We start from the raw sequence: 11,519 nt of genomic DNA on the forward strand, positions 1-11,519 counted from the left end.
CGGAAACGGCACTAGTACCAAATTTTTTCTTAGCAATTATTTCTCACTGCAACCTACTCTGCAACACCCCTACGATCTTTTCAGACCTCAGTTTGTGAAAGAATGTTTTTCAGACTGTTTCTGGCCATCCTGTACATGCCTGGAACGACAGTGCTCCACTCCAATCACAGTGTATCAAAGTGATCTTTGTGCCTTCCTCTTTCTATTTCCTCTGAAAAGAGGAATGTTATAAGGATTATGTGGTGTTATTCCAGGACTGTAAGAATCCCGATAATATCCTCGGAATAAGGAGGGGTTGCCGAGTCGAAAAATAATTCTCCTAGTAGAGACTTTTCGAAAATGTATTATTGTTCAATTGTGGCCTAAAAGGCAACCAGTCAGCGACGATCGCTTGAAACGACTTGCCCTTGTTGTTACCTATTATGCGAAAGAGCGCTGTTACTAGTTAAATTATATCACGTACGTCAGCTGTCAAAGCTAATCAATTTAAAATTCATTTTCACATTCGATGAGATTTTTGTATGCTGTCTGCTGGATAAAGCTTGACCATTAAATCAACTACACCAGAAGTACAAACAGTTAATTTTTCAAGATAGTCACTTGTGCTGTGGAGATTGCACTGCATCAAGGTAGTAAGTAGACACTGATGATCATACGCTGAATGAAACAATGTGAGCAAAACTTTCATGGGATACCACAGGACAGGTGGTTGAAATATATACCTATTATAAAATGATATGTACGTTGTTCACATCTGCTCCTGAACCACGGGATCGATTTGAACCAGACTTGATACACATATCACTTACTGTCTAGAAGGGTGTGGGGGTGGAAAAGAAGCGTGACTACAACGCGCAAAAGCAATAATATATTCATGCGCTATTTCTGAATGAGAGCAATTAGTGACTTGTAATAAACCTTACACATAATTTCAAACTCTTACGAGTCTTTTCCTCATTGTCTTCCCGCACAGAACCATGAAAGGAAAAAAGTTTAATTTATTACTTCTTTACTACTAACTCTATCTGGAACGATTCGTGGCAAGCCGCATCAAACCAGAGAGAAGGCTTATGACTAACGAAGAAAGAAAGGTGGAACATCGCAAGTCACATGCATCGCTTATCGGGGACAACGATAACGTAAACACAAAACTGGTTAGAGGTCAAAATGGAAAACTGTTTCACACCCTGCATTCTCATACCATTAGCATAAATGTCGCTCTGCGGTTGTAGTAGTATGGGTGCGCTCGAATGTCATGAACTGATCGATGGCTACCAAGTACTGCTACATTCGTGCAGGTACATCAATGAAACGTACGCGACTACATCTATATCTTCGTGGATACTGTGTAAATCACTCCGAAATGCCTGGCAGAGGGTTCATCGAACCATCTTCACAATAATTCTCGGTTACTCCACTCTCTAACAGCTCGCGGGAGGAACAAACACCTACGTGGTTTTTGACGTTGCTCAGCAACAGTCACATAATACTTTTAAAAGGAACGCACCGCTGTTTCACTGTTTTATTGTTTATTTACCTACCACCCAGGTTTCGGTCATTTATGCCACTTTCAAGTATTTGATTTTAACATATACTGCAAGACACTTAACATGTTGTCAAATGGCCAACTTTCAGCTTGACTACCTGTTAAGTGTCCTGTAATGTAAGTTAATGACATAAAATTAAATACTTGAAAATGGCGTAAATGGCCGAAACCTGGGTTGAATTGAAATAAACAAAAAACGGTGAAATGGTGACGTGTTCCTTTTAAAAGAAGAACATCTATATGTTTCCATGCGAGCTCTGGTTTCCCTTATATTATTATGGTGATCTCTTCTCCATTTTCGCATTCGGAGGAGAGAGTTGGTGAATGAAATTCCTTGAAAAGATCCCGTCGCAACGAGAAACGCCTTTGTTTTAAGGATGTCCACCTCAAATCCTGTGTCTCTCCGCTATTTCCCGACAATTCAAAATGTGCTGCTCTTCTTTGAACATTCTCAGCGATTTCCTTTAATCCTATCTGGTAAGGAACCATCACTACCCAGCAGTACACCAAAAGAGCACGGACAAGCGTCATGCAGGCAGTCTCTTTAGTAGACCTGTTGTTTCTTCTAACACTTATGCCAAAAAATCTCTGCCTTTCTTTCGTCTTCTCCCCAACAGTTTCTATGAGTTCTTTCCACTTTAGAATGTCCGTTAATGTAAGTCCAAGGTATTTAGTTGAATTTACGGTCTTTTGATTTGATTGACTTATCGTGTAATTGATATTCAACGGATTCCATTTAGCACTCATGTGGAAGACCTCACACTGTTGATTATTTAATCTCAACTTCCAATTTTCGCACTATACAGACATCCTACCTAATTCGTTTCGCAGTTGGTTTTGATCTTCTGATGACTTTAATAGATGATAAAAGAAAGCATCATCTGTAAAAAATCTACGACGGCTGCTCAGATTGTCTACTAAATCGTTTGCATACTCGTAGATAAGGAACAGCAGAGGGCCTATAACACTATCACAGGAATCGCCAGAAATCACTTCTGATTTATTCGATGGCTTTCCGTCATTTACTACGAACTGTTACCTTTGTGACAGTAAATCACGAATCTAGTCGATATTCCTCTTGTGTGGTACAGTGTCAAAAGCCTTCTGGCAAACTAGAAATACGGAATCAGGTTGAAATCCCTTATCAATAGTATTCAACAGTTATTGTGAGTTAACAGCTAGTTGTGTTTAACGAGAACTATGTTTTCTAAACCGATGTTGACTGTGTGCCAGTAGACGGTGCTCCAAAATGCTGCTGCATATCGACGTTAATGATATGGGCCTGTAATTTAATGGATTACTCCTACTGCCTTTCTTTAATATTGGTGTGACCTGTCTTTGGATACAGGTCTTTCGTCGGGTGAGTGGCTGCATATGATTATTTAGAATGGAGTTATTGCATCAGCATACTCTGAAAGGAACCTAATTGGGATACAGTCTGAACCAGATGACTTGCTTTTATTAAGTAGTTTAGGATGCTTCACAATTCCGAGGATATTTACTGTAAGTTACTCACGTTGGGTGCCGGCCGGTGTGGCCGTGCGGTTCTGGGCGCTTCAGTCTGGAACCGCGTGACCGCTACGGTCGCAGGTTCGAATCCTGCCTCGGGCATGGATGTGTGTGATGTCCTTAGATTAGTTAGGTTTAAGTAGTTCTAAGTTCTAGGGGACGGATGACCACAGATGTTAAGTCCCATAGTGCTCAGAGCCATTTTTTGAACTCATGTTGGCAGCTTTTCTTTTCCTAATTCTGGAATGTTTGCTTCTTCTTCTTTTTGAAGGAATTACAGAAGGCTGTGTTTGGTAACTCTGCTGTAGCATCGATAGTATTTCCATTGCTGTAACGCAGAGAAAGCATTGACTGTGTCTTGCCGTTAGCATACTTTACATACGACTAGTATCTCGTGGGACTTATGCCAGGTTTCTAGGCAAAGTTTTTTCGTGGAAACTATTATAAATACCTCGCACTGAAGTCCAAGTTAAATTTCGAGCTTCTGTGAAAGATCACCGTTTTAGGGATTTTGCGTTCGTTTCAGTTTGGCATGCCTGTCATGTTGTTTCTGCAACTGTATTCTGACCTACTTTGTGTACCAAGGGGCATCAGCTCCATCGTTTGTTAATTTATTTAATCTCCCAACTGCTGTCGATACAAAAATATCCGCTGACTGTAAAATATGCTTTGAAACGGGCGCCTATGAAAGCAAGGTCTTTCCAGGTATTGGCGCATCTTATGGTCCCGTGTTCGTAGTTGTGTCAAGAGGGTATAAGCTACATCGCAAGCATCAAGCAATTCTCATCTCCATAAATAAATATAGACTCATTACAAAACAATTAAACAAATGAACGAAAGGAAAGTGCAAGGTACAGGAATATATATGATATAGTGACAGGGGTACCGGCTGGATGTCCATGATTTAAATTGAGGTTAAAACTATTACTGCATGAGAACTCAGAATTTAATGATACCATAGCAATGCCTCGCACATTGACTAAGTAACGAACAGGTAAGCTTGATACCCTCCGATGCATATGGAAATGTTAACAAAAGAATCTTCGTCAGGGAACTAAGTTTGGTCTCATATTTAGGGACGAAAATGTGGAAGCGTTGCTGTTGATCTAGCAATATGCATACTTTCATCTCCTGTCGGAGACAAGTAATAAACAAAATGACTTACTGATCTGAGCAAAATGGTTCAAATGGCTCTGAGCACTATGAGACTTAACATCTGATGTCATCAGTTCCCTAGAACTTAGAACTACTTAAACCTAACCAACCTAAGGAAATCACACACATCCAGGATTCGAACCTGCGACCGTAGCGGTCGCGCGGTTCCAGTCTGAAACGCCTAGAACCTTGCATAGCTACTAAGTAATCTGGATTCAGGAATCTAACGAAAGGACACTAACTGGAGCGAAATACTCGGTTGTACTGCTAACAAAGTAAGGGGACTTAGTGTTACTTACTGGGCGAACCACCAGAAGAATAAAATCAATTATCGATAAGCTCACAATAATCAGGCAGGTAGCTTCCACCTGTCACCGAATGTTATGAAATCGTTTACTCGCTACAATATGGGCGGAAGTTCCAATATGTTCAAGTCTATCAACAGGAAGAGAAGAAAGCAGAGAAACATTAGCTTTAGAATTAAGAGTTTTTTGAAGTGCGATACGATCTTTCGTAATGTACTTCGGTCCCACAAAACGTTGTCTTTTTGCTACCGAACTTCGGGCGACGTTGCTTAGTGACGCCCTGAAACTTTCGACGACAGCATTGATGATGTCCTGATAAGTTTCGTTCACTCTGTAAGAAAACGGGTGCGTCTAACGTTTCTTTCTAGGAATCAGTAATATCTGAAAAGGAACTAATCGTCACATCTACTAGTGAAAATACAAGTATCGTTTGGTAATGACTTACAATAACACTATCAGAATACTGTAGAAAAGAATTATCACCACATTTGCAAAGAAGACACGTGCGAATAAATGTAAAAATTAACGAGCGATTCGTCTGACAAGACACGCTTGCAAACATCTGACCGGAAGATCAGAGATAGTTGATTACGCACTGGACGATGTTTAGTTTCGGTAAGGAAAAAGATATTTCAAAAGCAACTGTAACGTAGCGCTTAGTAAGGGAAGGCAGATATAAGAACAATCAGGATATCTTCTGACCAATGTCGGAGCCAGAGAATCAATGAGACAATGGAAGGTTGAACGAAATGTACACAATCCTTAGAAAATTGGAGCTGCAGTACTGATGCAGACAACTTCTACAAAATACAAGTGACATAAGAGTGAAAAGTCAAGAAAGAAAAGTATGTGGTAACCTGCGATCCATCTTTAAAACATTCTCATCATTACTGTTGGTCATTTTATACGAAGATGCAATAAAAATAATGGATAGAAATTGTAGCTCTAGCGCCACCAGCTCCTCATGAATAATTCTTTATTCACAGCCACTTTTAGTCTTCGTTCATCGTCAGGTAATCTGTTCATTGTCAGGTAACCTACGCGCCAGTGGAGAGAACGCTCTCAAAATATAATGAGGATAAACAAACTGAAAGAATAGTTTTGGAGGAATAAACGTGAAAGGGGAACAGATAAGAATGCAAAGTAAGAAATTTTGGCAATATGCTTTAACTTCAGCTGTTCTACTTTAGATAAGAATTAAAAGTAATAGTGAGCAAATTTATTTTCCCTCTATTCGTTCTTGCAAATTTCGGTGATTATAAATACCAACTGACCAAAATTCACGTACGTGTAAGTAGCACACAGGGGCTCTCGACACCGGCACTTCATGTCGTCTTGGTAAATTAATTTTTGTAATTGTGACATAAAGTCCGCCATGACAGTTGTATCAGTTACAACGTGTCTTTATGCATCTGAATACCTAGATGATCATCGTGTGTATGTCATGTATCAATACGACAAAGCTTTATAATTCTTGTATTCTTGACATGTTGCTCTGTATACCTTTGTACTCGTATATTTTCTGTCATTTCTGCTTTGGTTTCCAGCCTATCAGGTGATGAGTACATCCCGAAACGCGTCAAATAAAGTCAGTGTTTTTTGACTAATGGCGTTTCATTTAGCAACCACTTCAGCAATTTTGCAGCACTCATATTAATTTGCAGCATTCATAGTAATTTTTGTCAGATGGAGTTTATAATCACTAAAACCGGTCACTACCAATAAAGAGAAAATAAGTTGATGTTTAGACTGTTATTTTTTATTCTATTAACCAAAGTTAAACTTTGTCGAGGGAATACTCTTTCTCGTCGAATATCAGGAGAACTTTGGTCTGCCGTTATAACAGCATACTTAGCAAAGAATTTGGGTTAAGGGATAAATACGTGAATCATAGACGAAGATGGTAAAAAAGTAATATGAAGAAGATTAGTGACTTGCTTAACAACTAAACTGGGATGGGGACAGGAATCGAGGAAGGGGTAAAGTACGAGACGTGCTATATGCAATTATACTGAAAGCACTAGGTGAGTGTGGAAGTCTACGGAAGTCATTACCAAAAGTAGGGACAGTTTACTGGTGCTTAATCTACGACAAACAGGTATCTACATCTACATCTACATGGATATTCTGCAAATCACATTTAAGTGCCTGGCAGAGGGCTATTCGAACCACCTTCACAATTCTCTATTATTCCAATCTCATATCTTTCCGTATGAGCTCTGACTTCCCTTACTTTATCGTGGCGATAGTTTCACCCTATATAGGTCGGAGTCAACAAAATATTTTCGCATTCGGAGGAGAAAGCTGGTGACTGAAATTTGGTGAGAAGATTCCGTCGCAACGAAAAACAACTTCCTTTTAATGATGTTCAGCCCAAACCGTGTATCATTTCTGTGACACTCTCTCCCATATTTCGCGATAATACAAAATGTGCTGCTCTTCTTTGAACTTTTTCGATGTACTCCGTCAGTCCTATCTGGTAAGGATCCCACACCGCGCAGCAGTATTCTAAAAGAGGACGGACAAGCGTAGTGTAGGAAATATCCTTAGTAGATCTGTTATATTTTCTGAGTTTTTCGTATTTGTAATGCCTACGTATTTAGTTGAATTTACGGCTTGTAGATTAGATTTATCGTGTAACCGAAGTTTAATCCGAATTCCTTTTAGCACTCATGTGGATGACCTCACACTTTTCGTTATGTAGCGTCAACTGCCAATTTTCGTACCATTCAGATATATTTTCTAAATCGGTTTGCAATCTGTTTTGCTCTTCTGATGACTTTATTAGTCTATAAACGACAGCGTCATCTGCAAACAACCTAAGACGGCTGCTCATTTTGTCTCCCAAATCGTCTATATAGATAAGGAACAGCAAAGGGCCTATAACACTACCTTGGGGAACGCCAGAAATCACTTCTGTACTAATCGATCACTTTCTGTCAATTACTAGGAACTGTGACCTCTCTGACAGGAAATCACAAATCAAATCACATAACTGAGACGATATTCCATAAGCACGCAATTTCACTACGAGCCGATTGTGCGGTACAGTGTCAAAAACCTTCTGGAAATCCAAAAATACGGAATCGATCTGAAATCCCTTGTCAATAGCACTCAACACTTCATGTGAGTAAAGAGCTAGTTGTGTCTCACAGGAACAATGTTTTCTAAACCCATGTTGACTGTGTGTCAATAGACAATTTTCTTCGAGATAATTCATATTGTTCGAATACAATATATGTTCCAAAATCTTGCTGCATATCGACGTTAACGATATGGGCCTGTAACTCCGTGGATTACTCCTACTACCATTGTTGAATATTGGTGTGACCTGTGCAGCTTTCCAGTCTTTGGGTTCGGATGTTCCGTTCCGTCGAGTGAACGGTTGTATTGAAACGTCCCCTTTGAACAATTTTACATGTGAAACGTCCACTTAGAACAATTATACAAGCCTGTGCTTAACCTGACACACAATATTATTTAGCGCAACGCAATCTGACTTTCAATAACCCCTACAAAACAATGGCCCTGACTAACTTTAACCTATACCTTTTACAAATCACTTACCTCACAAAAATCTTCGCTACTCAAGCTACTGCAAAACAGCGAGCGCCACTACTGCCAGCTAAATAAAAGATTCAAACCACTGAAGGTACTAACTACTGATAGGGATAGTTAGCAAATGAAAGATATTAATAGAGAACAAACAATGTATTTACCTTAATATTCATAATTGACATTCAGTCTTACACATTATCAAAACTCCGCCATCTCTCTCCCCACGTCCACCACTGCTGGCGGCTCACCTCCAACTGCCCAACGCTATCTGCTGTTCACATCCAGCTATAGCAGTTCATGACAACAATGGCAGGCAACAATGCAAACTAGCGACATACTGCACACAGCACAGCCAGTGATTTTCATACAGAGAGCGCTACGTAACGTTGCCAATAAGAAAACATAAACAGCAAACTTACATAAAGAAAACATAAACAGCCTACTTACAGTATATGATTGTTAAGTATGGAGTTAATGCATCAGCATACTCCGAAAGGGACCTAATTGGTATAAAGTCTGGACCAGAGGACTTACTTTTATTAAGTGATTTAAGTCACTTCACTACTACAAGAATATTTACTTCTACGTTACTCATGTTGACAGCTGTTCTCGATTCGAATTCTGGAATATTTACTTCGTCGTCTTTTGTGAAGGCATTTCGGAAGGCTGTGTTCAGTAACTCTGCTTTGGCAGCACTGTCTTCGATAGTATCTACATTGCTATTGCGCAGAGAAGGCATTGATTGTTTCTTGCCGCTGACATACTTCACATATTTCTTGCCGCTAACATACTTCACATACGACCAGAATCTCTTTGGATTTCCTGCCAGGTTTCGAGACAAAGTTTCGTAGTGGAAACTGTTATAAGCATCTCGCATTGAAGTCCGCTCTAAATTTCGAGCTTGAGTAAAAGATCGCCAATCTTGGGGATTTTGCGTCTGTTTAAATTTGGCACGTTTGTTTCGTTGTTTCTGCAACAGTGTTCTGGCCCGTTTTGTGTACCAAGGAGGATCAGCTCCGTCGTTTGTTAATTTATTTGGTGAAAATCTCTCAATTGCTCCCGATTTGGATTTCACGCTGGATAGAGCTGTAGATGTAATGAAACAACTTAGGTCGGATAAGTGTTCGAATACGCTAAACAGAAGGTGCTCAGGGTAGTGTCTCTGCATGCCTCAAAGGATTGACAGAAGACAGGAAAGTGTGGTCACTCGAATGGCTGAAAATATTTAAAAAAAATCACTGTTGCTGCCTTGCGTGAGTGACTGTCCGACACAGAATATTAGAAGAAAACCTCCCACGCAGCCAAGCAGTGAATTTCAGAGGACTCCGTCTGCCGGAACTCCGGAACTCTGGAAGCTGACCGGCGAGCAGCCATCCGCTAGAGTGGTCACCAGACTCTGCCATGCGCCAGCGCCCAGAGGGACGCGCGCCACAAAAACCAAGGACGACAGGTGGATGCCGCCGGCGTGCGCAACGGCCTCGCGGGATCTTTGGGGACAAAACCCCTCACACAAAGAAATGGCCTGAGTCCCTTTATTGTGAGTAGCATTTGGATTCTGATTGTCCCTGAGTGTCTTGGGTGTCGTGACGATGGAACAGTGTCAACCAGACACTATGCGTGGTATGCTGTGTCAAATGTGATTTCCGATGCGGTTGGTGCATGCTCTGAAACGAGTTGGTACAACACACAGAACGTGCTCCTCTACGTCATTTGCGACCTCAGCGCTTTCTAACGGCATTTTTCAGCTACATATTACGCCCAAACGATACTGTTTAATCAGGCAATCCTGTAGGTGGGGCAACCACAGCTATGAGTATCCTTCTTGGGTATTAATAACCACATCAGGTGTATTTAGTACTTTTATTACTGGATCACTGCCGGTGTCGTGGCAGTAAAAGCCACATCCTTCTGCTTAATGCCACTCTAATGTTTCAGTCATATGTTCACCTGAAGGATGTGGCTTTTACTGCCACGAAACCGGCAGTGATCCAGTAATAAAAGCAGTAAATACAGATGAAGCGGTTATTAATACCCAAGATGAACACGGTTCATGTATGAAAAGTCGACAACTACGTTACACGAAGATGGAATAGACAGCGAAATGCTTCGTGAGGAACTCTGCATATGTTACTTTCAATACTATGCAAACACTGCTCTTCTTTCACTGAGTCTATTAAAACACACATTTGCTCCCTTGTCCATGTCCTAACCACGTTGGTCTGCGTGTAGTATACACCGTACTCAAGTGTGAGGGAAATCAGCTACTCATGTACAGAACAATCTTCAAATTCATGATGGTAGTTTCCTGGCACTTTCAAAAAATCGAACAAACTCGGTGTTGAATGGAGACTCCTCGTAGCATCGAATACTCCAGATTATAATTCCATTAGACATAGGTTAACCAGACCTTTTAGAAAACATGATCGTGTATAAAAAATAGTTGCAAAGACCAGGATGTGAACCCGTAACTACTTAGTCTCCAGAGTACGTCTCTATTCATTACACTAAAGAATTTTTTAAGCTAAAAGTCTCATATTGCGCCGAAATGCAATGAACTACAACGTTGTACAAATGTTGATGCAAAGCTTAACCATTATCAACAGTGCCTTCAAATTATTTGTTTTAAGCAAGGAATTAAAAGATAAAAAATAAAAATAGGTAGCAATACAAGTCTACCATTTATATGAGGAGTAATGTAGTTTTATAGAGTATAAACTGATATTAACTGCTTCTGTCCGCCCCCGGTAGCTGAGTGGTCAGCGCGACAGACTGTCAATCAAAGGGCCCGGGTTCGATTCCCGGCTGGGTCTGAGATTTTCTCCGCTCAGGGACTGGGTGTTGTGTTGTCCTAATCATCATCATCTCATCCCCATCGACGCGCAAGTCGCCGAAGTGGTGTCAAATCGAAAGACTTGCACCAGGCGAACGGTCTACCCGACGGGAGGCCCTTGTCACACGACATTTCATTTCATTTCAACTGCTTCTGACAGAACATGATGCCTCCATCTATGTCTTTCGTCTCACGCAGTGCTAAACGCTTTGATCGTAGATGCGACATTTAATTATGGCAAATCGTACCAAAAATGAAGTGTTTTTTTGTAAATGTAGAATGTACTGGTGCCTTTGAACAGAAAAATTCCGTTACACACAAGCTTTAATGGGAAACGTATTAAATACGAAAAGCTATGAAGCACCTATATGTCGTTACCCACCAGACTTTCAGTTGGCGCCATGTCTTCTCCCACCAGCGATTACGTGTTAAATGATACTACGAAAAGTCCTGGCAGGAGGTAGATCTTTCCAGAGAAGCGCTCCTAATGGTGGAAGTGAATGGTCAATGAGAACGTATTTAAGTCAAAAGTCGATTATCTGAAAGGGCTCCACAGCTAAACAATTTGGAGGGTTAGCAGAATGGGGCAGGTGGCAGATCTCCACGAAAAAGGTGA

The sequence above is a fragment of the Schistocerca cancellata genome, chromosome 8 (assembly GCF_023864275.1).
Source record: "Schistocerca cancellata isolate TAMUIC-IGC-003103 chromosome 8, iqSchCanc2.1, whole genome shotgun sequence".
NCBI lineage: Eukaryota > Metazoa > Arthropoda > Insecta > Orthoptera > Acrididae > Schistocerca > Schistocerca cancellata.